This window comes from Bombyx mandarina, chromosome 17, assembly GCF_030267445.1.
Source record: "Bombyx mandarina strain Sakado chromosome 17, ASM3026744v2".
Lineage (NCBI taxonomy): Eukaryota > Metazoa > Arthropoda > Insecta > Lepidoptera > Bombycidae > Bombyx > Bombyx mandarina.
Genome location: NC_143223.1, coordinates 16,203,801 through 16,230,143, shown reverse-complemented (window position 1 = coordinate 16,230,143; position 26,343 = coordinate 16,203,801). Strand labels below are relative to the sequence as shown.

General features: G+C 42.1%; 1 pseudogene; it reads left to right on the top strand.

The window, feature by feature from the left end:
- The window catches only part of LOC149501176 (uncharacterized), a 39,545-nt pseudogene extending 17,318 nt beyond the window's left edge, over positions 1–22,227 (top strand).
- The last annotated feature ends 4,116 nt before the right edge of the window (positions 22,228–26,343 follow it).

Here is a 26,343-nt window from a genome sequence, read left to right as displayed (position 1 = left end):
GGATAGTTCCGGGCAGGCTGTGCTCCGGGCCCGGATAACCGGTTATAATTCAACTGCGGATATCTTACACGGTTACCGTACGCCCAACGAGCTTTTACCCGGTTTTATTTGTCGTTTATCCGGTTGCATTGTGTTTTCGTAGGTAGCAATGTTTGACGCTATCTTTTGTTGTTTCTATAAGGTGTTGATTTTTTGGTGGATAGCTTTTCCCTCACAAATTGGTTTAAAAAAATTTTTTATAATTTTATTTACAATTTTTTTTCTATATTTAGAACTTATGTTGAATAAGCGGAATATTCAAACAATGTTTTTGATGTTGTTGCGTTGACGGGCGAATTTGTTTAGGGTTTACTTGATGTTAAGCGGTTACTAGGGCCCATTGATATCAAAACGTGGATGCCCCTAATCATCTTGAGACAAGAATTCGGAGTCTCAATTTTATTGGTTCTATTCTATCAGCCCACAGACGTCCAATGCTGGACATAGGCCTCTGCCCCAAGCTTCGCCACAAAGATCGGTCCTGCGCTGCTTGCAGCCAGCGGATCCTCGCGAACCTCATTAGGTCCTACCCACACTACGTCTGCCGGTCTGCTTGTTCGTAAATACTCAAATACTGGTATATTGATGTTAGCTTTCATTCATTTCATTTTTTTTTTACTGTTTTGATGAGTGGACGAGCTCACAGCCCACCTGGTGTTAAGTAGTTACTGGAGCCCTTGGACATCCACATCGTAATAAATGCGCCACCTACCTTGAGATAATATAAGTTCTAAGGTCTCAAATTTAGTTACAACAGCTGCCCCACCCTTCAAACCGAAACGCATTACTGCTTCACGGCAGAAATAGGCAAGGTGGTGGTACCCACCCGCGCGGACTCATAAGAGGTCCTACCACCAGTAAATACCCAGTAAATTTTACCCAGAAATACTAGTTTAGTATATACTAATATCGGCAGGCTTAATATGAGAAGGCGAGATCGTCTAAGCGAATGAAAATGAATACACAAGTACACAGCTGAAATCTTAAACTTCTTTATCCGTATTCAGATAAAAAAAAACCGTTGATTCTAAGTACGTGCCTACACAAAAATTCCTCGCCATAATCACGGAGGCTCAAGCATTCCCGGACCGAAAAAAAAATACGTAAAAAATCCACGTTTCTCGCAAAAATTCAGACAATTTCCTTCAAAGGCGGAGGGGAGCTCTGTGTTACCAGATATCTAAACATCGCTTTTTATTCGAACGCTCTAGATACGCGAATGTTTCGAGAATTCACCAAGTCTAATTTAATGTTCACGTAGTTTTCAAGATGGTACTTCGTGATTGATGTTAAGCCGTAATTAGAGTATAGAGCGAAGAATCCTAATATAGCCTTTGAATTGCGGGTGAAAAAGGACAGTGATCTTGGTGTTACTGTATCCTGAGTTGCCATAAGCCCTTTTGGATGTAAGCACGAAACGCGCCCCGGGTGAAACCCCCCGGAACATAAAGTCAGTGGTCCCTTTGAACAAATCTTTTAAACATTTTTACTACACTACGGAACCAAAGTTCTTTGGGTGTAATTTAGAGCCCATGACCTAATAGGTGTATTCGTATTGACTATTATTTTAAAGTCGTCGTAGCCTAAAGGATAAGATGTCCGGTGCAATCGTATCTAGCGATGCAGTGGTGTTTGAATCCCGCAGGCCGGTAGGTACCAATTTTTCTAATGAAATACGTACTCAACAAATGTTCACGATTGATTTCCACGGTGAATGAATAACATCGTGTAATCAAAATCAAACCCGCAAAATTATAATTTGCGTAATTACTGATTGTAGGACATCTTGTGAGTCCGCACGGGTAGGTACCACCGCCCTGCCTATTTCTGCCGTGAAGCAGTGATGCGTTTCGGTTTGAAGGGTGGGGCAGCCGTTGTAACTATACTGAGACCTTAGAAATTATATCTCAAGGTGGGTGGCGCATTTACGTTTTAGTTGTCTATAGGCTGCAGTAACCACTTAACACCAGGTGGGCTGTGAGATCGTCCACTCATCTAAGCAACAAAAAAAATGCAATTAATTAAACAGTGGTCGAAATGCTACCACAGCTTCTAGAAACGACTTCAACGAAAAATAGTAGTATATATTACAGAAATCATCATTTTGTAATTACTGGTGGTGAGGCCTATTGTAAGCTTTGGAGGCTATATCCCATGAATTCATAATTTAAAGTGAGCAGGGGTGTGCTTGCTCATTGCGTTACCGATTCCATTTTCGACACCGCTTTCCACTAAATATGCTCAAAACTATTCATCCTTTACATTCGGTAGCGGTGGGTTTTTTGCTATAGTAAACAGCGTGAAAACATGATATCATAATTGAAGTCGTCGCGGCCTAAAGGATAAGACGTCCGGTGCATTCGTGTTGAGCGATGCACCGGTGTTCGAATCACAGGTTGTAACTATACTTGAGACCTTAGAACTTATATCTCAAGGTGGGTGGCGCGTTTACGTTGTAGATGTCTATGGGCTATGGGCTCCAGTAACCACTTAACACCAGGTGGGCTGTAAGCTCGTCCACCCATCTAAGCAATAAAAAAAATATTAATGTAGAATATCAAATTAAGGCATAAATTAAAGCATCATCAAAGTAATAACAGTATTTTCATAGACAGCCTGGTCTAAATTAGTTTTGGTAAAATTATAACTTGGCTTTAAATCAGTTTCGTGTTGAATAATTGATAACTTGATCCTTAATTCTGTGTTAGGTAAACTAAATTTATTAGTACAATAGGGTATGAAACAGTTTGTATCAAAAATCACTTGAGTCAACACTCGACCTTGATTTGGACAAAGCGACCCAGTCCTAGAGAATGCGCTTAAAGCGCCGCTAGTAAGGAAAATTACCACCTTCCCATTGTGCTTTTGAGCTTAAGGTTTTTTTCGGGTCAATTGCCACCGAATGGTTTTTTAGGATTAATGACTATGCATTAATTGACATGCCTAAGCCCTGACGTATCGTTAGTGAATGCTTCGCGTTCCTAATAATTGTTGCTTATACAATGTTTTGATTTACTTCTGAACCATTTTTATTACTGTTACGCCGGTAAGAGTAACGCCATCTATCGCCGAATATTCGAACGAATACCGAAGAATCTAGTAGCACCTAGAACGCTCGAGAAGTACAACGCCATCTATTGTCAGATAGCGGAAATACAATACTAGAAATGTGTGGAATATTCTCGATAATTTTAGAGATGAGGTATCGGCTATAAAGGCGTTGTAGAGATGGCACGCAGTCAGTCAGTAAGTGGAACTACTGGAAGCGAAACAGCGAACGGATCACCTTAAGCGAAGCGAAAGAAACGAATTGAGACTTTTAAGGTATTTGTTGAGTGTTCTAAGTATTGAATACAGTTTTTGTTGTACTTTGGTAGAATTTTATTTATTCCGAACCCTAACGCGTAACATTACTATAGGAAGCAGATGTACGGAAGACGCAACGTGGGACGTGGCTAGGTGGTGTGATGACCTCCGCGCGATGGCCGGCAAGAAGTGGATAAGGAGAGCCGCATACAGGGCTCAGTGGTGTGGATTGGGAGAGGCCTATGTCCAGCAGTGGACGACTGTGGGCTGTTGCTGATGATGATGATGAACATATAACATATTTGATAGTGAGGAGTTGTCGATGCTCATATCAATAATGCTAGAGATACAGCTGAGGTACTACTTAAAAAAAAATTATGGTTTTATTTTCAGTTCTAAGTGACCATGAAATTTGCACTGTATCCTAAATAATGGAATAACAATTTCACAGTATTATCATTTCGAATATTTTTTCGTTGATTGCTCGTCAAACAGTATACAGGCATAGAAGCTACTTTTATCTCGGCTAAAATTTCAACCGTGGATCTCGAGAAAGAAATAAGAAGAGAAGAAATAAGAGATCAATCTATGAAACCGCTTTTTCAATCAAATATTCCTATTTCACTTTACTTTATCAAACTCCCAGTTCAAAAAAAGAACCAATGTAAAGAACGCAAGTTGGTAAAAAAGTCAATACAAGATACGACCTCGTAAAATTAAAACGTTTGAATTCGTGAAAGAAATCGAACACTGAAGAGTTTTCATTCAAAAGGCTTTCGCTTCAGATCGTATTACTGGAGTCCGGTCAACTGTGACCAAACGGGACAGGGATGAATTTGAGGCAGAATTTTTGGAGTCAGCGGGTGAACGAAATTAAGGTACATCTTGTGTTAAGACATGACTGCTGCAATTTAAATGATAACCTTGAGTTCTTGAGTGTAAATTTCAAAGCTATACTATGGGGAATCAATAATGGATTTGCTGAAGAAGCTTGATAAGATCAATTAGGGAATTGAAGTATGATGTATTTCTATGCCTAAGGATAATAGTAATCCCATAAGCTAGCTCTAATAAAACAGTAATAGGGTCTTAAATGTATATTGGAGTTCTAATTATAATAGTATAAAATGCAATGAAAGACTACTTCAGAACCAAATTCACCATATAATGGAGCAGAGCAAGTGACTGATAAATTAAAGAACGGGCGGTCAGTGTAGTATGGACATGTGATGTGTAGAAAAGAGATGCACGTGACTAGGAGAATGTATGGAAACTGTAGTGCAAGATAGATGGGGAAGAAGTCGACGAAGAAGACATGGACGGAGTGCGTGAATGACAAAATGAGAGAAAGAGGAGTGAGTGTTGAGATCACGGCTGATAATGAAGAATGGAAAAGAAATACTCGCTCTGCCGATCCCAATTAGTATGATAAGGTGGAGACAAAGAAGAAAAATGGACCGGAGCAAAATGTTTGCTGTTAAGACCAATCAATAAGTTTCTGATTGTTAGCAACACAAACAAATCTTGGTAGAAGTCAGTTCATAGATTTGTAGCCCGCTAGGAACTTTTCGGCACTGGAGCCCCACGTCTATGCCGAACTATTACAACCAGTTTCCCACACACTATTGCATGCTGCTGTGCCATGATCCGAATTCGTCCCAGGTTTTAGACGAACTATGCATGTACACGTATACTATACAATATACCGTGGTGCATTCAATCTGAACCTAACTTAGCACGTTGACCTTTGGAAGCTCGCATGAATATCTTTTGAATATTTCGAAATAGGTATTATCAACAGATAGAGCAAGCGCAGGCATTGAAATTTATGAGCATAGGTTCTAGCGTGATTACATGAAACCTCGAAAACATGACATGGCCTTTGTCAGCGTTATAGATGCAGTAAGATTTGATAGTGCTTTACTACAATACTATTGTAGTCGGTGGCAGTAGAATAACTGAATTATTTACTAAGACCAGACAGAACTTAGAAGGGTTTATTTACCGTCTTACAATTTGTTGCAGGTAAGTATACGTTCATGTTTATTTGTAAGTCACTGCTATATACTCAAAATAATTAATTGAACTGGAAAAAATTATGGATATCTGGTTATTACATTCAGTTACTCATATTTCTATTGAATGACAAGATGGAATAGGCAAGGGAGGTGGTGGTTTAATTGTAGTAGGTTCGCACGGGTAGATACCACCACCCCGCCTATTTCTGCCGTGAAGCAGTAATGCGTTTCGGTTTGAAGGGTGGGGTAGCCGCTGTAACTATACTGAGACTTTAGAACTTATATCTCAAGGTGGGTGGCGCATTTACATTGTAGATGTCTATGGGCTCCAGTAACCACTTAACACCAGGTGGGCTGTGAGCTCGTCCACCCATCTAAGCAATAAAAAAAAAAAAAAAGAAGGACGCCCAACCCGCTTGTGCTTTTCAAACTTGGATGAAAGTCATCAAGTTCAGGGCCCGCTGATATGGATAAAAACGTCAATGATGTCTAGGGTTACAACAAAACAGTTTTCATCTGTAAAAACATTCTTAGATATTATATTAACCCCTGTTCAAATTATGCATCAAAGCGTCTACAGCATCTCTCAATTGAGACAAAAATAGGAAAGGAGTATAAATATACATATATTTAAAAATTAATATTTGAATTAACGTTATGCCCTATTGCAATTTGAAATATGCACAAATGCACGTTCTACTAAACCTACAAGAAAGTAACATTTCGTTTGGACGTCTCAAGTATTCCGCTCGTGACCTGCTTGCTGAGGGCATGAATAAATGTTGAGAGAGCTTAGGCTGTATGTAAACTTAACGAATCCTTTGCAATATCGCAGATTAATTAAAAAAAAACAATCCAAGCCCTCTAACAAAAAATGTCCTTCTTTAAATGACAATTAAGAAAGAGGTCTCAAGTTAGTCAGCAGCTTAGCTGTACCCTCGGAATTGCTAATGCTCATGCTTTTCAACAACCACTCAGCATCACGCCGGCTGTGTATAATTTAATAATGTTAACCCAGTTTCGTTGTAATTTGCTAGACAAGTTATTGTATAGTATGTCGGCAGCCTAAAACGTCGAAGCCACGAGACGTGGTTTCCGACAAGACACGTTTAATACAATCTCGAGTTAATACGGTTCTGACTGGTACGTGTAAATATGGTGTCGCTCCTGCGGCTTACGTATTGACATCGAGCGACGTAAATACTTACTAATGAGAAATTTACACACATTTGGGAAATGTTTGAAATTCTATTAATTCGGTTATGTGATGATTTGATCTTAAGCACCTACATGTATACCACGGGCTCTGAATCGCTCTCGGTTGGATGTCCCTTTTGTCTCGCGCGTGAGTTCTCCGTACACGTAACATTTAGGAAATAATAAATAATAGCTCTGTAGCGTTCAAACTAAATCTAAATTAAATTTAACTTAGTTCTAGTCCAACTGGTGCTTTCAACGCCCGGAGAAATTTCACATACATATCTTCATTACATTTCCCCGGAGGGCTGTTGATAGCCTTACAGAGAGATTTCGGTTCTCTGTGAGTTTTAAACCACATATTTCTAGCGAACGGTTCTGTGGAATGGGTTGGGTTGCGCAAAACTTTTTTTATTGCTTACATGGGTGGACGAGCTCACAGCTCTCCTGGTGCTAAGTAGTTACCGAAGCCCATTGACAACTACAATGCGTCATCCAGCTTGAGATATAAGCTCTAAGGTCTCAGTATAGTTACAACGGCTGCCCCACCCTTCAAACCGAAACACATTACAGCTTCATGGCGGAAATAGGCAGAGTGGTGGTACTTATCCGTGCGGAATTACAAGAGGTCCTACCACCTACTGCTGTATTCAGAGGATCAAATTCGCGGTCACCAGTCTAAGACTATTGCGTTTGTTTACGGTGAACCTGTCCCTAGACATCATTGACGTTTTTATTTATGTCAGCAGGTCCTGAACTGAGCTTGATGACTTTCATCTAAGTTTGAAAGGCACAAGCGGGTTGGGCGTCCTTTTTCAGTGTTATTTTCACAAGCGACTGCAGCTCTTACGATCATGTTGAAACTTCAGTACGCCAATAGTTATACAAACAAATCCAAGATATATTCCAGGAATATAGCTTGCTGCCCAAGCGCCTTTTGTTATTTTTATAAGTTAAGTAGGTGAACGAGCTCACAGTCTGCCTGGTGTTCAGTAGTTACTGAAGTCCATAGACATTTACAACATAAATGCCATCACCCACCTCGAGAGACGGGTTGTAAGGTCTCAGCTTTAACAGTTCAACGGCTGCCCCGCCCTTCAAACCGAAACTCATTACTGTCTCACGGCAGAAATAGGCAGGGTACCTACCTGTGCGGACTCACAAGACGTCCTACCACGCAAATTATAATTATTTGATTAGGGTTTGATTTTTAATACACAATGTTATTCCTTCACCGTGGAAGCCAATCGTGAACAATTGCTAAGTATTTCATTAGAAAAATTGGTACCCGTATCGCTCGACACAAATGCATCGGGCGTCTTATCCTTTAGAAAACGACGAATTATTGGTGGCTTCAGTATAACCTCCTCAATGGTTTCTTTTTCATCGTTGAAAATAGTATTTTCTTCCTAACTCAGCCTTTGAGTAAGTTGAATGGATAAAGATTTTCTTTAGCATAGGGGTCGACGACCCATATGGTGTTAAGGTTTCACTGAAGCCCATAGATACTACCGCGTTATCGCCACCACCTTCCTCGAAACCTGAAGTCTCAATCAGTACAAAGACTGCTCTACCCTTTGACTCAGACCTCATATTGCCTACTTCTACCATGAAGCCATCACGTAGCCCGGTTTCTTTCTTGCTGTTCAATCTTAAAATTAGATTTCTGTAGCCTCCAATAAAACTTTAAAGATACAACGCGATTGAGATGTCGATTTTATTTTTTAATAAAAGAGCGACCACACTCAGGCTGCGTGTAGAGCTCCGGTATCAGTTTGCTTGGTGCGAGTTTTTTAACGTTCTCGATAGCGTAAAAGTTAGCTCATGGGATCGTTTGCGTACGTTTGTCGCTAGGGGCGCTGTTCCAACTGCATACAAAATTGGGCTAACTTTTTAACTCGCACTAAGCACACAGAACTAATGAAATGGGCTCCGAACTCGGCTGTTATAGCGCAATAAAATCATTTTTAAGACGTGCTCGACCTTAAAAGTACTGTTAATCCTTAAAAAACGAAGTTTTAATATCAATTCTATACAATATCTTCTTTTCAATACATCGATTTGGATAACCACAACCAAGTTGAGAATATCCAGTCCCGCCAATATTTATGTCGCTGATATTGTAATGATGTATTCCTTCTTATATTACCCGTTGCTCACCTCAGAGAGAAACATCTGGCGTTTGGCTGTAATGTAATTGTATTTTTCTCAACATCGCGGTTGTATTGTGATGTACTAGTTTTCCTGTTGCATACTGGAGTTATAAGTTATCGAAAGAGAATGTTTTTATTTATTCGAACACAGATGGAAGACTAAACAAAAAGGAATGAAAAGCCCGCGCTATTTCTTACTATAAGATCATTTTTTTTATTTTCAACTAGCCGACGCGGCAGACTTCGTAGTGCCTCAATGGATAAATAAAAGATCTAAACTTTTGTATAAAATAAACTTGAAACAAACAAGAGGAATTGGTCCGACAGGGGACACATCAAAGGCCATTCCGATAGAGGCACCCGTCACGTGCGGACGTGCTCATCGTCCACTCGATCGCCCGGTCTTTGTTCGCCCGGCTTTTGTTAGCCCGGCCATTGTTCGCGCGGCCTGTGTTCGTGGTACATCTGCCGACTAAGTGCTCTTTCTGGAAGTTTTTATTTGTTTTGTTTCCTTTTGTTGTTTCTGTGTTCGTGGTACATCTGCCGACAAAGTGGTTTCCTGCAAGTATTTTTTTTGTTTTTGTTTCTTTTCGTAATTTCTGTTTTGTTGTGCTTTTTCTTTGTCCTGTAGTAATCGCGCCGCATTGCCACCTGTGTTCAATAGAACCGCTCAGGTCCGAGAAGTTGGGGCCTCGCCGCAAGGCGAGTGTTTTCAAGACCCGGGGCCGCCCCACCTGGGTACTCAGCGATCATGGACGCTGTATTCGCGGAATTCCTCCGACTTCGCCACCCACAGCTCGCCTCGGAGTTTTTGGCCTTCAAGGCCAATCACACTGCGAGCCCTCTCGAGGACTCCGCCGCGCTCGCTGCTCCTGCGTCGCCTGTACCTGCGTGCAGAGCTTCTGCATTGAGCACCGCAGCCTCTGTCGTGCCTGCCGCTCCCGTGTCGCCTATACTGGCGAGAAAAGCTGCTGCGTCGTCCGCCGTGACCATCGTTTCAGCTGAGCGATCATCCGCGGCCTCCGTCGCGCCCTCTAAAACACCTACACTTGCTCGTAGGTCGCCTGCACCCGCCTCCTCGTGCTCCGACTCTGACTCGGACATGGAGGTCGACCTCGCCCCCGCCTCATCGACGGATGGATTCACCCTGGTACAGAAGGGTAAGAAGCGTGCCGCGGAGTCTCGAGCTCCCGCGGCCGCTAAAATTAGCAAAGCCGTGAACGCGTCGCGCCCCCGCCCTCAGACTCCCGTTGCGCCCCCAGCCCGTGCCACTCCGTCGCCGCGTCCGGTGGCACAAAATAAAACCCAGACCCCTCCCCCGGTTATCCTTCAGGAGAAGGCAGCTTGGGATCGAGTTTGCCTGGCCCTTAAGGCCAAAAATATAAATTTCACGAATGCCCGTAACCTCGCGTCCGGCATTCAAATTAAGGTTCAAACACCCGACGACCATAGGGCCCTCTCTTCTTACCTCCGTAAGGAGCGTATAAGTTTCCATACGTATACGCTCCAGGAGGAGCGCGAACTCCGCGTTGTAATACGCGGAATCCCTAAAGAGTTAGATGTAGAGCTCGTAAAAGCCGACCTGTTAGAACAAGGCCTACCAGTGAATTCTGTGCACCGTATGCACACTGGTCGCGGTAGGGAGCCATATAATATGGTTCTAGTCGCTCTCCAGCCTACCCCCGAGGGTAAGAAAATCTTTAACACACAGACCGTCTGTAGGCTCTCTGGTATCGCTGTCGAAGCCCCCCATAAAAAAGGCACTCCTAGCCAGTGCCATAACTGTCAATTGTACGGGCACTCTTCCCGTAACTGTCACGCGCGCCCCCGATGTGTTAAGTGTTTGGGCGATCACGCCACGGCCCTCTGCGCTCGCGACCAAAAAACCGCGACGGAACCGCCTAGCTGCGTCCTGTGTCGAACACAGGGTCACCCCGCGAATTACCGTGGTTGCCCCCGAGCCCCTAAAATAAATCGCCGCGTCGCCCGCCAAAACCGCCTCCGAGCTTCCGGCCCAGACATCAAAGCCTCGGCACCCTCTGCGTCGCAGGCTAAGCCAGCGTTCGTTCCGGCGGCGGTGCCCAGTGTCTCGGCCTGGGCAAAACCGCTGCCGTACACGAACACGGCTACAACTTCCTCCTCCGCGATTCGTCCCGCCCCCGCGACTCGTCCCTCTCCCGCGACTTGCCCTCCGACCGCGTCCGACAATCTCGCTTTAGCGATCGACTTCTTTCAGTCGATCAACTTTGAGCGCGTTAACGCTTTGGGCGACGCCATTCGCGCTGCCTCCACTGCACAACACTTTATCGCCGTTGTGCAGGAATACGCCGACGTATACGCGTCATTAAATACGTACGTCCTCCCCTCACTCCGCCGGTAATCAATGGCGTATATAAGTAGAATAAAGCCCCTATCCGTAACGATAGGATTTTTTAACGCTTACGGTCTCGCAAATCAACGTGATCAGGTTTCTGACTTTTTGCGTGACCACCAAATTGATATCTTTTTAGTGCAGGAGACCCTACTTAAGCCCGCGCGCCGTGACCCTAAAATCGCGAACTATAACATGGTCAGGAACGACAGGCTCTCTGCCCGTGGTGGTGGTACCGTCATTTACTATAGAAGAGCCCTGCATTGCGTCCCGCTCGATCCTCCCGCGCTCGCTAATATCGAAGCATCAGTGTGCCGAATCTCACTGACGGGACACGCGTCGATCGTTATCGCGTCCGTTTATCTTCCACCGGATAAGATCGTTCTAAGCAGTGATATCGAGGCGCTGCTCGGTATGGGGAGCTCTGTCATTCTGGCGGGCGACCTAAATTGTAAACACATCAGGTGGAACTCACACACCACAACCCCGAATGGCAGGCGGCTTGACGCGTTAGTCGATGATCTCGCCTTCGATATCGTCGCTCCGCTAACCCCGACTCACTACCCGCTAAATATCGCGCATCGCCCGGATATACTCGACATAGCGTTATTAAAAAACGTAACTCTGCGCTTACACTCGATCGAAGTAGTTTCAGAATTAGATTCAGACCACCGTCCCGTCGTTATGAAGCTCGGTCGCGCTCCCGATTCCGTTCCCGTCACGAGGACTGTGGTGGATTGGCACACGCTGGGCATCAGCCTGGCTGAATCTGATCCACCATCGCTCCCTTTTAACCCGGACTCTACCCCTTCTCCTCAGGATACCGCTGAAGCCATAGACATCTTAACGTCACACATCACCTCGACATTAGATAGGTCATCGAAACAAGTTGTAGCGGAGGACTTCCTTCACCGCTTCAAATTGTCCGACGATATTAGGGAACTCTTTAGAGCTAAGAACGCCTCGATACGCGCCTACGACAGGTATCCTACCGCGGAAAATCGTATTCGAATGCGTGCCCTACAACGCGACGTAAAGTCTCGCATCGCCGAAGTCCGAGATGCCAGATGGTCTGATTTCTTAGAAGGACTCGCGCCCTCCCAAAGGTCTTACTACCGCTTAGCTCGTACTCTCAAATCGGATACGGTAGTAACTATGCCCCCCCTCGTAGGCCCCTCAGGCCGACTCGCGGCGTTCGATGATGACGAAAAAGCAGAGCTGCTGGCCGATACATTGCAAACCCAGTGCACGCCCAGCACTCAATCCGTGGACCCTGTTCATGTAGAATTAGTAGACAGTGAGGTAGAACGCAGAGCCTCCTTGCCACCATCGGATGCGTTACCACCCGTCACCCCGATAGAAGTTAAAGACTTGATCAAAGACCTACGTCCTCGCAAGGCTCCCGGTTCCGACTGTATATCTAACCGCGTTATTAAACTTCTACCCGTCCAACTCATCGTGATGTTGGCATCTATTTTCAATGCCGCTATGGCGAACTGTATCTTTCCCGCGGTGTGGAAAGAAGCGGACGTTATCGGCATACATAAACCCGGTAAACCAAAAAATCATCCGACGAGCTACCGCCCGATTAGCCTCCTCATGTCTCTAGGCAAACTGTATGAGCGTCTGCTCTACAAACGCCTCAGAGACTTCGTCTCATCCAAGGGCATTCTTATCGATGAACAATTCGGATTCCGTACAAATCACTCATGCGTTCAACAGGTGCACCGCCTCACGGAGCACATTCTTGTGGGGCTTAATCGACCAAAACCGTTATACACGGGAGCTCTCTTCTTCGACGTCGCAAAAGCGTTCGACAAAGTCTGGCACAATGGTTTGATTTTCAAACTATTCAACATGGGCGTGCCGGATAGTCTCGTGCTCATCATACGGGACTTCTTGTCGAACCGCTCTTTTCGATATCGAGTCGAGGGAACCCGCTCCTCCCCACGACCTCTCACAGCTGGAGTCCCGCAAGGCTCTGTCCTCTCACCCCTCCTATTTAGCTTATTCGTCAACGATATTCCCCGGTCGCCGCCGACCCATTTAGCTTTATTCGCCGACGACACGACTGTTTACTATTCTAGTAGAAATAAGTCCCTAATCGCGAAGAAGCTTCAGAGCGCAGCCCTAGCCCTAGGACAGTGGTTCCGAAAATGGCGCATAGACATCAACCCAGCGAAAAGTACTGCGGTGCTATTTCAGAGGGGAAGCTCCACACGGATTTCCTCCCGGATTAGGAGGAGGAATCTCACACCCCCGATTACTCTCTTTAGACAACCCATACCCTGGGCCAGGAAGGTTAAGTACCTGGGCGTTACCCTGGATGCATCGATGACATTCCGCCCGCATATAAAATCAGTCCGTGACCGTGCCGCGTTTATTCTCGGTAGACTCTACCCCATGATCTGTAAGCGGAGTAAAATGTCCCTTCGGAACAAGGTGACACTTTACAAAACTTGCATAAGGCCCGTCATGACTTACGCGAGTGTGGTGTTCGCTCACGCGGCCCGCACACACATAGACACCCTCCAATCCCTACAATCCCGCTTTTGCAGGTTAGCTGTCGGGGCTCCGTGGTTCGTGAGGAACGTTGACCTACACGACGACCTGGGCCTCGAATCAATTCGGAAATACATGAAGTCAGCGTCGGAACGATACTTCGATAAGGCTATGCGTCATGATAATCGCCTTATCGTTGCCGCCGCTGACTACTCCCCGAATCCTGATCATGCAGGAGCCAGTCACCGTCGACGCCCTAGACACGTCCTTACGGATCCATCAGATCCAATAACCTTTGCATTAGATGCCTTCAGCTCTAATACTAGGGGCAGGCTTAGGGACCCCGGTAACCGTACTCGTCGAACTCGACAAAGAGGTCGACGTGCAACCTAACCCATGCATCAGCCCGCTGAGTTTCTCGCCGGATCTTCTCAGCGGGTCGCGATTCCGATCCGGTAGTAGATTCATTCGCGAAACAATTGCTCTTGAGTTGTTAGGTCTCCTTCGGAGGCGCTCGGGCAGTTGTTAGCAAATCCCACCCCTCTTGGCTGAGCCTTTGCTCGCCCACCTGTCCTGGTGAAACTGGAAAGGCCTTCGGGCCACCAGTAAACTTTCAATCACAAAAAAAAAAAAAAAAAACATCAAAGGAAAAACAAAATTGTTATTTTATTTAATTCCGAACATTTTCATATTTATCTACCTTTTAAACCTTCTCTGGACTCCCACAAATAATTCAAGATCAAAATTAGCCAAATCTGTCCAGTCGTTCTCGAGTTTTAGCGAGACTAACGACCAGCAATTCATTTTTATATATATAACTAATCAGGTCATAAGTATTGTCACACAGTAAAAACTTTTCTTTTAGAATGCTGGCCACAAAAAAGTTTATTGAATTCGAATCTCGAATTGTTCATGAAAATAAAAATGTATACTTTTAGAATTTTTACTCATTTTTAAATATGGAGTGGACGCTTAAAGAAGACCGTGTTGCAGTTATTGCGTTGCATCGTTGCGGTTACGCGCCAATTCAAATTTTTACCATACTGAAAATTTTGAATATAACCAAAAGATTCGTTTATCGTACCATCAAACGATACAATGAAGACTCTAGTGTAGATGACAGGTCACGAAGTGGTCGCCCTCGGTCTGTTAGGACTCCAGCAGTGATAAAAGCTGTGAAGGTGCGAATTCAAAGAAATCCCAAACGTAAGCAGAAACTGTTGGCCCTTCAGATGGGGTTAAGCAGAATCACGGTGAAAAGGGTGTTAAATGAAGACTTAGGGCTTCGGGCATATCGAAAAAAAACATGACATCGTTTGAATGCTCGTCTAATGGACCTGAGACTGAAGAGATGCCGCGCTTTGTTGAAGCGGTACGCGGGAAAAAAATATCGGGAAATTCTTTTTTCGGATGAAAAAATTTTTACCGTAGAAGAGAGCTACAACAAACAAAATGATAAGGTGTACGCACACAGTAGTGAAGAAGCGAGCAACCGTATTCCGCGTGTCCAACGAGGTCATTTTCCATCCTCGCTCATGGTATGGTTGGGAGTTTCTTATTGGGGCTTAACAGAGGTACATTTTTGTGAGAAAGGTGTAAAAACGAATGCAGTTGTGTATCAAAATACAGTCCTGACGAACCTTGTGGAACCTGTTTCTCATACCATGTTCAATAACAGGCACTGGGTATTCCAACAAGATTCGGCGCCAGCTCATAGAGCGAAGAGCACACAAGACTGGCTGGCGGCGCGTGAAATCGACTTCATCCGGCACGAAGACTGGCCCTCCTCCAGTCCAGATTTGAATCCGTTAGATTACAAGATATGGCAACACTTGGAGGAAAAGGCGTGCTCAAAGCCTCATACCAATTTGGAGTCACTCAAGACATCCTTGATTAAGGCAGCCGCCGATATTGACCTCGTTCGTGCTGCGATAGACTGGCCGCGCAGATTGAAGGCCTGTATTCAAAATCACGGAGGTCATTTTGAATAAACTTTAGTGTCATAAGAATCTGTGTTTTGTTAAGTTCATTTTGGTATATGAATGGTTACATAATGAATAAACTTGTTTCAATTATTTTACATTAAACATGTGACAGAATTTATGACCTGACTAGGTACTTATAGTTGTAAATCCAAGCGAAACCAAAGATCGCATAAAGCATAAAAATCCAAAAAACGTTACCCTCTTTTTGGGGTAACAACATAAAAATAATACAATAAGCGAAAGTCATCTTGTTAGACAATGATTATGCGGAAACCGCCAGCGACACCATCTCGATTTTCGGGACAATGATTTCCACGCGACCTTCGTCATTTTAACGCAGTGATATTTTTTCTTGTGGTATGTATATCCTAGCTTTCCAGAAAAGTACTCCCACTGGGTTACCCTTTTATATTGTTCCTAGCATACTCTATGTTTCTACCAGAGTAATTTTATAAACATTTTCACAGTACAGAATCACAATACATAGGATTTGCTGCTGATAACCGAATGAGACTAGGCGACTTACTTTAGTCACTTGAACGTCAAATTATTTGGGTTCTTTACTTAAGCATAGGAATTCCGTTATTAGCATATGGAGCTAGGAAGTCAATCACAACAGATTCAGATAGCTTTGCATATTTCATATGGACCATTTGCCTGTACTGAAGTTTAAAAAATCGTCGATGACATCTCACGAAAGTTTCGTTATTGGGAACGGCGCTAAAGCCCCCGGTCATCACCCTGACCAGTCATCACCCATGGGTGAATGAGTATATGGAATATATAGTATCGGAAAGCTGTAGAAACTGATTTAACTGAGAAATTAACGAATACGTAAATTTATGATGAAAATTATTTTTTTCAGAAAATCGATACAGAAAAAAAGCTTAAGAAAATAGATCCCACTGATACCTCATGCCGCAGCGTTGCGGTAGCAGCTTTAGGGTTAATGGCCTAACAGGTCAGGCGTCCGATGCACTCAACAAAACTTAAAGCACCAATAATAGGGTTCTGATAAATTAGCGGTTTCGTCTAGACCAGGCTATTGTCAGAACTCAAAACTGTTAGTTTCTTTAAAGCTACGTACCGAGAAACTTATTTATCATCGAAATTATTTTACCAACTTTGAAATGGCACTTGGTCCGATGTTTAATCTTAATACTGGCGGTTACTGTAAATCGTAACCAAAAAACATCGGAAATTGTAATTAAACGTATCATAAATAAGATGAAGCCATAAAAAATATTTTTAACTAGCGACGCGCCCTCGCTTCGCTTCGGAAACATTAAATTTTATTATTGATAGCTGAGTCCCGCGATGCTACCCGCGGTTATTGTCGTAACGCGGGAGAAGCCGCGGGGCGAAGCCAGTTTAAAAAAAGTAGCCTAAGTTACTCCTTATATCATCAGCTACTTATCAGTGAAAGTACCGTCAAAATCGGTTCAGCCGTTCCAGAGATTAGCCGGAACAAACAGACAAACAGACAGACAAAAATTGTAAAAAATGTTATTTTGGTGTATGTACCGTATATATATTCATATGCATGTAGTAAAAAGAGGCTATTTCAATACTACAAACAGACACTCCAATTTTATTTATATATATAGATGACGTCTCATGAATCCACTGCGAAGCCGGAGACGCTTCGACCCCACAACTAATACGGTTCCATTGCGTAAGCGTCACGTATGTTCTCCGTCTGACGGGGATATGGAACGGAACACATGTCGCTTCGAATCATTGTACTAACGTTCGCCTCAAATAACATTTCCCAAAGATAGTGTTACAATATCGCTTGGAGCCTTTTCGTGGAATCACCTTTTGACGCCACACGTCGCCCGCTTCGCTTAAAAACCCTTTGTAAGTATACAGGGCGTTTCCAGCGGGAATATCTCCTGCAAAGCTTTAAGCTCTGGCTCTGTAAATGGCGTTAATGAAGCCCAATTACATGTTCTCCTTTTAATCTTTTCTTATTTTATTGTTGGTCATAGAGAAGTCGGACGCAAGTTTAAGAATATGTGCGATTCCAGACCCCAACACCAACGCCCCAAGAACTGCACTAACAGCAACTTTACTTTCAAATGAGGCCTTTAAAACGGAAGACAGCCCTCTGGACGAGATTTAATAGGCAGCAGTAACTATTTAATATCAGTAAATGAGCAATTTGCTTTGTATATACTGAAATATATGTAATTCTCTTGACCTGAGACCTTAGAACTTATATCTCAAGGTGGGTGGCGCATTTACGTTGCAGATGTCTATGGGCTCCAGTAACCACTTAACACCAGGTGGGCTGTGAGCTCGTCCACATATCTAAGCAATAAAAAAATTAATATAGTTTTTTAAACTACTAGGTTCAGTCAAAGCTAATAAACATGGAAAAAGAAACACAGTTATGATTCGTTTTGTTTAATTATGACATTCAAATATACAACCCTTCACATCAATAAATTATCACTTAAATAAAACATTTGATGTTCTTCGCTAATACAGTATGTGTGCTTTGATAGTTTTTGTCGTCATTAACGATAACTAGTCGATATTTTCAAAGATAGTAACTCGCTAACTAAGCTCAAATTTAAATGCTATTATATATTTAAATTAAAACGCGTTAAGTGATCACTGAGATAAATATATTACAAAAGGTTACGTGAAATAATTAATATATCCATAGAATTCTTTTGAAATTCAGTTTAAAAAATAATAAATAATAAAAACGAACGCGCTGTATGTCACGTCGTAGCGCGTTTCGTAGAGTTCGTAGACAGTTCGTAGCCAGTTCAACAGAGCGTAGGATTTAGTTATAAAAATGCAAATTTATATGAGCTTTGTGATTAATCAAAATTTTTACCATAAGCAGCCACTAAAAGAGCAAAGAGTTTTAATTATCTGTCAAACTTACTACAGTTTTAACAGCAACGAAGAGTAATTGAGTTTTATCATCTTATGACCATTTGATTATCTTGACTAAAACAAATATAACAATTTAAATAAAAACCATAAATTACTGTATTACCGAAAAACCCAAAAAAATAGTAAAATTGACGACATTCACACGACATTACATAATTTATTTAAAACAAACTTTAATTTTTACATACATTTTTACATGCTCATAATTTGGCACATAAATTTAATATTTACAATAAAATATCACACAGCGTCGTATAATAACAATTTATTTTTGTGCACATTTTTAAATATAATTTATACAGGGTGTACATATTATAACTGTCCCTGGAAGCGAAGACGGGGCTTGAGCTGTTTATTCCTGCGAAGACTACAATAGAAAGCGCACCAGGTAACACAAATAATAATGATTTGACGGCCGGGAACCAGTGTAGAGAAATTGCAAGGTGTCTTCGGCAACTATGTTCATTTAACGTTTCTCAACATATAATTATAAAGGCGATTGCATGCAGCAGAGATGCGAATGTTGCGATGGAATGTGGAGTAACGAGAATGGATAGAATACGGAATGAATATGTTAGAGGAAGTCTGAAAGTGGCACCTGTGACAGAGAAGCTGAGAAGTGCGCGTTTGGGATGGTATGGACGTGAAATGAGACGAAATGAAAATGAGGTTGGTAAGAGAGTGTTAACTATGAATGTGGAAGGAAACAAAGGAAGAGGTAGACCTAAGAAGAAATGGATGGATTGCGTGATAGACGATATGGGTAAGAAGGGAGTGAGCGAAGAAATGGTATATGATAGAGGAGTATGGAAGGAGAAAACATGTTGCGCCGACCCCAGGTGACTGGGAGAAGGGCAGGATAATGATGAACATATAATTATAATGATATTTATGATACATTTTTATTCAATGTATATTAAGCTACTTTCTGATAAGACTGTCCAAGTCGTGAGAGCTTTAGCACTTTACCCCAATAGATGGCACTGATCACATCGATGCTCCATGTATTGTAATACTCCTTTCAGTTTTCTAATAAAGGGTACTTAATTGCTGCGTTTAGTTTTTGATTTGACAGCTATAGGGATATAGCGGCATTTCGTCTTCGGGAACAGTCCCCTTACACCCTGTATGTCATGCTGCTCGCCATGATGGCGTGCCCGCCGTGATGGCAGCGTTTTAAAGCGACTGTATTACGAATAATAAATAGATGTTATCAGAATATCTGAACGATATTCGCTGAAGGTCATACAGGTTTACGCTCCCACTCAAACACACCCAGACGATGAGGTGGAGACTTTGTATGAGGACGTTAGTAGGGCCATACATAGCTCCAAAACACACTTTACTGTTGTTATGGGAGACTTCAATGCGAAGCTGGGCTGTAGAAGCAATGATGAGTTGAAAGTAGGGCAATTTGGATATGGGCAGCGGAACTCCAGGGGACAGAGGCTGGTCGACTTTCTGAAGAAAGAAGGACTTTATATGATGAAATGGACCTGGATGAGTCCCGATGGTGTAACAAAAAATGAGATCGATTTCATCATGAGCACCAGTAGACATATATTCAATGATGTCTCTGTGATTCATAGGGTTAAAACCGGAAGTGATCACCGAATTGTCAGGGGCATATTGAGTATCAATGTCAAATTGGAAAGATCGCGTCTGATGAAATCCACGCTCCGGCCGCCGAATGCACATATTCATAACCGCGAGGGCTCGAATTGTCGAATCGCTTTGAAGGGCTAGACAGCAAAGCGTCAGTGGATTATATCAACAGCAGGCTGGTGAAAACTGTCCATACGGTAGGGTCTAAGTATTTTAAAACCCACCACAAAAATAGACCTCAAAAACTATCAGACCACACCCGGAACCTCATGGCTAGCCGACGTGTTATGACACTCCAAACTTCTGAGGACGCTGAGTCATATAGGCAGCTCAATAGACAAATCATGAAGTCCATGCGACACGACATACGCTTCTTTAATACACAACGTATTAAGGAGACTATTGAGCGGAACCAAGGCTCCAAAGTGTTTGCAAGAGTCGCGTCTATTGGGCAAAGCCACTTGACAAAGCTGAAAACTGAAGATGGACGTGTAACGTCGAATAAGGCAGAGGTGCTACGGGAGATAGAGAGGTTCTATGAACAGTTGTATACCTCGATATCCAATGAGCCTGCAAGCTTGGTGGCAGACCCTAGAGCCAAGCTAACCCGACATTATACCGAAGATATCCCGGACATCAGCCTGTACGAGATTAGGATGACCCTCAAACAGCTCAAGAACAACAAGGCATTGGGCGAGGATGGAATCACCACAGAGCTTCTGAAAGCGGGCGGGACGCCGGTACTGAAAGTCCTTCAGAAGCTATTTAATTCCTCCTTGCTCAAAGGAAAAACGCCAGAGGCATGGAACAGGGGTGTTGTGGTTTTGCTTTTCAAAAAAGGCGACAAAACCTTATTGAAGAACTACAGGCCCATAACACTGCTGAGCCATGTCTATAAGCTGTTCTCGATAGTCATCACGAACCGTCTCGAACGCAGGCTTGATGACTTTCAGCCTACCGAACAAGCCGGTTTCCGAAAAGGCTTTAGCACCATAGACCACATACATACGCTGCGGCAGATTATTCAAAAGACCGAAGAGTATAATCGGCCACTATGCCTGGCGTTTGTGGACTATGAAAAGGCCTTTGATTCCATCGAAACTTGGGCGGTCCTTAGATCTCTCCAGCGGTGCCGTATTGACTATCGGTATGTCGAGGTGTGGAAGTACTTGTTTAACATCGCCACCAAGTCAGTCCGAGTACAGGAGCATTGCACGAAGGAAATCACGTTAAAGAGAGGAGTAAGACAGGGAGATGTTATATCTCCGAAACTGTTTACAGCTGCCTTAGAGGATTCCTTCAAGCTCCTGGAATGGTAAGGACTTGGCATCAATATAAACGGCGAATACATCACACACCTTCGATTTGCTGACGATATAGTGGTCATGGCTGAGTCGCTGGAAGATTTGGGGCAGATGCTCGGTGACCTCAATAGAGTTTCCCAACGAGTGGGCCTTAAAATGAATATGGATAAAACAAAAATCATGTTCAATGTCCATGTTAAGCCCACCCCAATAATTGTTGGGAACTCTACTCTTGAAGTTGTAGACGAATATATATACCTGGGACAGGCAGTCCGATTAGGTAAGTCCAACTTCGAGAGAGAGGTCAGTAGGCGGATCCAACTCGGCTGGGCAGCGTTCGGTAAATTAAAAAATGTGTTCTCGTCCAAAATCCCTCAGTGCCTTAAGACAAAGATATACAAACAATGTGTGCTACCAGTGATGACTTACGGTTCCGAGACGTGGTGCTTCACAAATGATCTTTTTATGAAGCTCAGTGTCGCGCAGCGAGCTATGGAGAGGGCTATGCTTGGTATTTCTCTACGGGACCGAATCAGAAATGAGGAGATCCGTAGAAGAACGAAAGTTACTGACATAGCCCGTAGGATTAGCACGCTGAAGTGGCAGTGGGCAGGCCACATAGCGCGAAGATCGGACGGCCGATGGGGCGGAAAGATCCTCGAGTGGAAACCACGTACTGGCAAGCGCAGTGTGGGACGGCCACCTACGAGATGGACCGACGACCTGGTAAGAACCGCTGGGTCACGTTGGATGCAGGTGGCAATGGACCGGCCGCACTGGAGATCACTTGGAGAGGCCTATGTTCAGCAGTGGACAATGGACAGGCTGAGATGATGAAATAGATGTTAATTAGTGGAAATGCGTAATGGATTGCGTGCGCTACTTGCTGTACGTTGATGTTGCTTCTAGTGTGGCTAGATGTGGCTTCGCTAGAAACCTTCAGTGAAGAACTAACAATGGATGTACAAGGCCTGAGCATTATGCACAAATTCTTTGTCACATATTAAGTAACCTGCAAGTGATAACGTTTAAGAAAATTCATGCAACAGTTCTTTTTATTGAAACGAATGCTGATGCGCTGACAGCCCGATCAGTATAGTAGTTTTATTACCAAATCTCTTCCCTACGATGTATTATCTGCCACTACTTCTACATTCACATCACATTCACGTAGTTACCTCACTTATTGTCAAAAACTCGTTGACCTTAATTACTTTTTATTACCTTTTTAGGCAGACGAGCATACGGCCCAGCTGATGGTGAGTGGTTACTGTCGCCCATAGACTTCAGTTATGCCAGGGGTAGGGCCAATCTGCTGTCTACCGTTAAGTACTTTCCACAAGCGTTGTTTGAAGAAGGACATGTCATAGCGGTCAGGAAACACCGTAGAGGGGAGCTCATTCCAAAGCCGCATGGTACGTGGCAAAAAAGATCTCTGGAAACGCACTGTGGATGTACGCAGTGGCTCCAGGTAGTATGGATGAACTGTACTCCGGTGGCGGGCGGTGCGATGGTAAAAACGAGATGATGGTATCATTTCAAACAGTTCCTCAGCGCAGATTTAGGATGTGTTGTGAGTCCGCACCTACCTATTTCTGCCACAAAACCAATTTTGTGTCTTCATATCAACGATACGAAGAGCTGCTATTACGACGTCCTGATCCAAGGTGAGCTGCGATACGCTGTCGTATCTACTAGCTTCAACGTATCGGGTGGGCGTGAGGTAATTACGTTTGGTAAATAAGACATTAAACTTGGTAAATTTAGGGTTGACTTATCATTTCATCATCAAAAGACTTTCGCGAGTTAAAATACGAGCACAACCTAAAACAAAGCAGTATGAATAAATAATTGAAGTATTATTATATATTTTTTTTTTGTTTGAGAGTTCAAACATCAAATTATAACAATTTAATTTTTTTACGCCGTCAAAACAAAACACCGTCCGTCCGAGACAGACTTACATAAATATTTATTTACAAAATTTCATATCTATCTACCTTTTATAATGATATCTTAAGGTACACAACATTCGTGGGCGTTTATAGCAAATTTACTTCTTCTATAAAACTTAATAATATTTCGTACAATTTGAGCAAAATATCTTCTTTATATTGCATTTATTTTAACAGAATATATCACGTAACATATCAAGTAATGTAAATTTAAATACATTTTAAATGTAATTGCCTATTTATTTCAAAGGACAAAAAGACGAGCAGAATATACTTTTGATAACAATCACGGCATCCAAGCCAAATAGTAAATTGTATAAAGTGATTTATTAATTCTAATGTATGATACAACATACTACTGGTATAAAACAGATTTGTACATTTCTTTTCATAACTAAGCTTTAGGAATTTGCATAAATGTCTTCGGTGGGACGTGACGTGAATTTGTGTCTTTAGTATTTGTATTTCAGTCGCGCATTAGTCTTGTCCAGTTTGAGGAGATGTTAATTTAATACCACTGGAACTTCGACTTCATATCCAAAGGTGTTGGTGGTCACCTTATATAGTGACCATATACCAGATTAATAAGAAATCTACCCACCTTTTACTGGTGGTAGGACCTCTTGTGAGTCCGCACGGGTAGGTACCACCTCCCTGCCTATTTCTGCCGTGAAACAGTAATGCGTTTCGGTTTGAACGGTGGGGCAGCCGTTGTAACTATACTTGAGACCTTTGAACTTATATCCCAAGGTGGATGGCGCATTTACGTTGTAGATGTCTATGGGTTCCAGTAACCACTTAACACCATGTGGGCTGTGAGCTGGTCCATCCAGCTAAGCAATAAAAAAAAACCTACATACGATAAAAACGATGCGAAGGGAGTCAGTAAAACAAAATCTTAGTGAGTATATTGAATGAGATCTAGTTTGTGAGATCGTGACTCCGTTAAATTTAGAGGTACCTCTAGTGTAAGATGAGATAGCTTCGTTACGTAGTTTATAAATAAATAAGTTAATAACTCTCTTCAGTTAATATTGAAGTACCTAACTTATAATATTCAAAGAAGAAACTTGAGATTAAATCTTTACTTGTGAACACAATAAGCATTGTAAAATTAATTAATTAATTATATTCCTTTGTCATTGAGACGAAAAAGTTTCAAGAATATATTTATTAAACAGCTGATGGTGAGATGGTAAAAACGAAATAGGCTTAAACCTATCTTCAGAATTATGCTCTTACAAGTACCTAAATAAGATTTAAAAAAGATAAGAATAAATCTCAACTTGTTTCTGGTATTAGTACAGATAAAGAGATCTAAGTACTCTATATCAATGCATCAGCATTTCTCTTTTGTCTGCAACCAAAACTAGAATCGTAAAGAACCATTGGGCAGATGAACTCTCGGATCCTCTGGTCCGTCTAAGGTCAAAAATATTTCTAAATGTGAATGCTCACCCCCCGAAATGATGTCTTGGAATCTTGTTTCGGTTTGAAGGGTGGGGCAGCCGTTGTGACTATACTGAGACCTTAGAACTATATCTCAAGGTGTGTGGCGCATTTACGTTGTAGATGTCTATGGGCTCCAGTAACCACTTAACACCAGGTGGGCTGTGAGCTCGTCCACACATCTAAGCAATAAAAAAAATAAAAAAAATTGTAAATATAGTTTCACATTTTCCGTGACTTCTGCGCAGTTGGCAGCACGGTAATACTTATTTTGTTAATTTCAAAAGTGAAGATTGATAGTTACTGCTAACGGATGATATCGAAGTAGTGATGGGATCTTGACGTAAATAGTACTGATATTAGAAATACATAATCATAGTACAATAAGTGAGGTGCTTTAATGATTTTGTTCTAGATTATTGAGGTTTCTGTGATTGTAATTAAATGTTTTGATTTTTATTTTAAATAAATCTGCTCGTCTCGTATAACAAATAATATTTATATTTATATAACTATATTCTTATATGTATATTTATAGAGATAGTAGTGATCATTGTAACTATTATTAACTGAAAAAGTTAAAAAGTATGTGCACAAACAAATAAATAGTGGAAAAATATGTATCTATGTTCTTTTATCATTTACATGTAATCTTAATTTAATTAGCTTTTTTTTTATTTAAATTCAAAACTTAAATATAAACTTTTTCTATTTACATAAGAGTAATAACGATATTTATAATTTGTTACAAAAATATTAGAATTTCATTGAAACTGTAAAACAAAAACTTTATGGAATCAATATAAGATAAATTTTTAATTTTTGAAATGTTAATTTTTCAATTTTACATTCTGGCCACTAATTGGTCCAGTATTGATTTTATTAAATTAGAATCTCTTTTAAATCTGGTTATACCTGTATTGCAAGCGACATATTGTCTTATTTTTACCACCGGTAAGGAGTTGCCGTTTAGATTCTGAGTCTAGTTTGAGCTCCAGGATTATTTAAATTACAATCTTCTACTGAATTACTCATAAACGAATTATTTTGTTTTGATATAAGATTCAAACAATAGACGGTACTACATACAAAATATCTTTTGATTAAATTTAGGATGTGACCACATGTCACGTCACTTTGTTATGGTAGTCTTTAGCAATGGTTCGACATTCTACTGGAAATCTCTTTATTGGATTGATGCGTGGATAAGTTCGCGGAGTCCTGGTTATTAAGTGAATGCCGCCTTGTACTTTGTAACATGAGATTGAGGTCTCGATGGAATGGTAGCCCCACTATAAAACTGGGATTCATCATTTCTTCGGGACAGAAACAGACGGGACTCTGCTGGCGAACCATGTGACCTTATCATGCACGATACCATCAATGTTCATTTAGCATCTCTCTAGCTGTAGACTTTACGATAATACTCTGGTTTAAACCGATATAACTATGTTTGCACCGTCTTCTGTAACAGTCTTCTATGAAGAAACAATTTTGAGCTCTTTTTTTAAAAAATCTTTTCAATAATCAAAATTATTTCTATGAC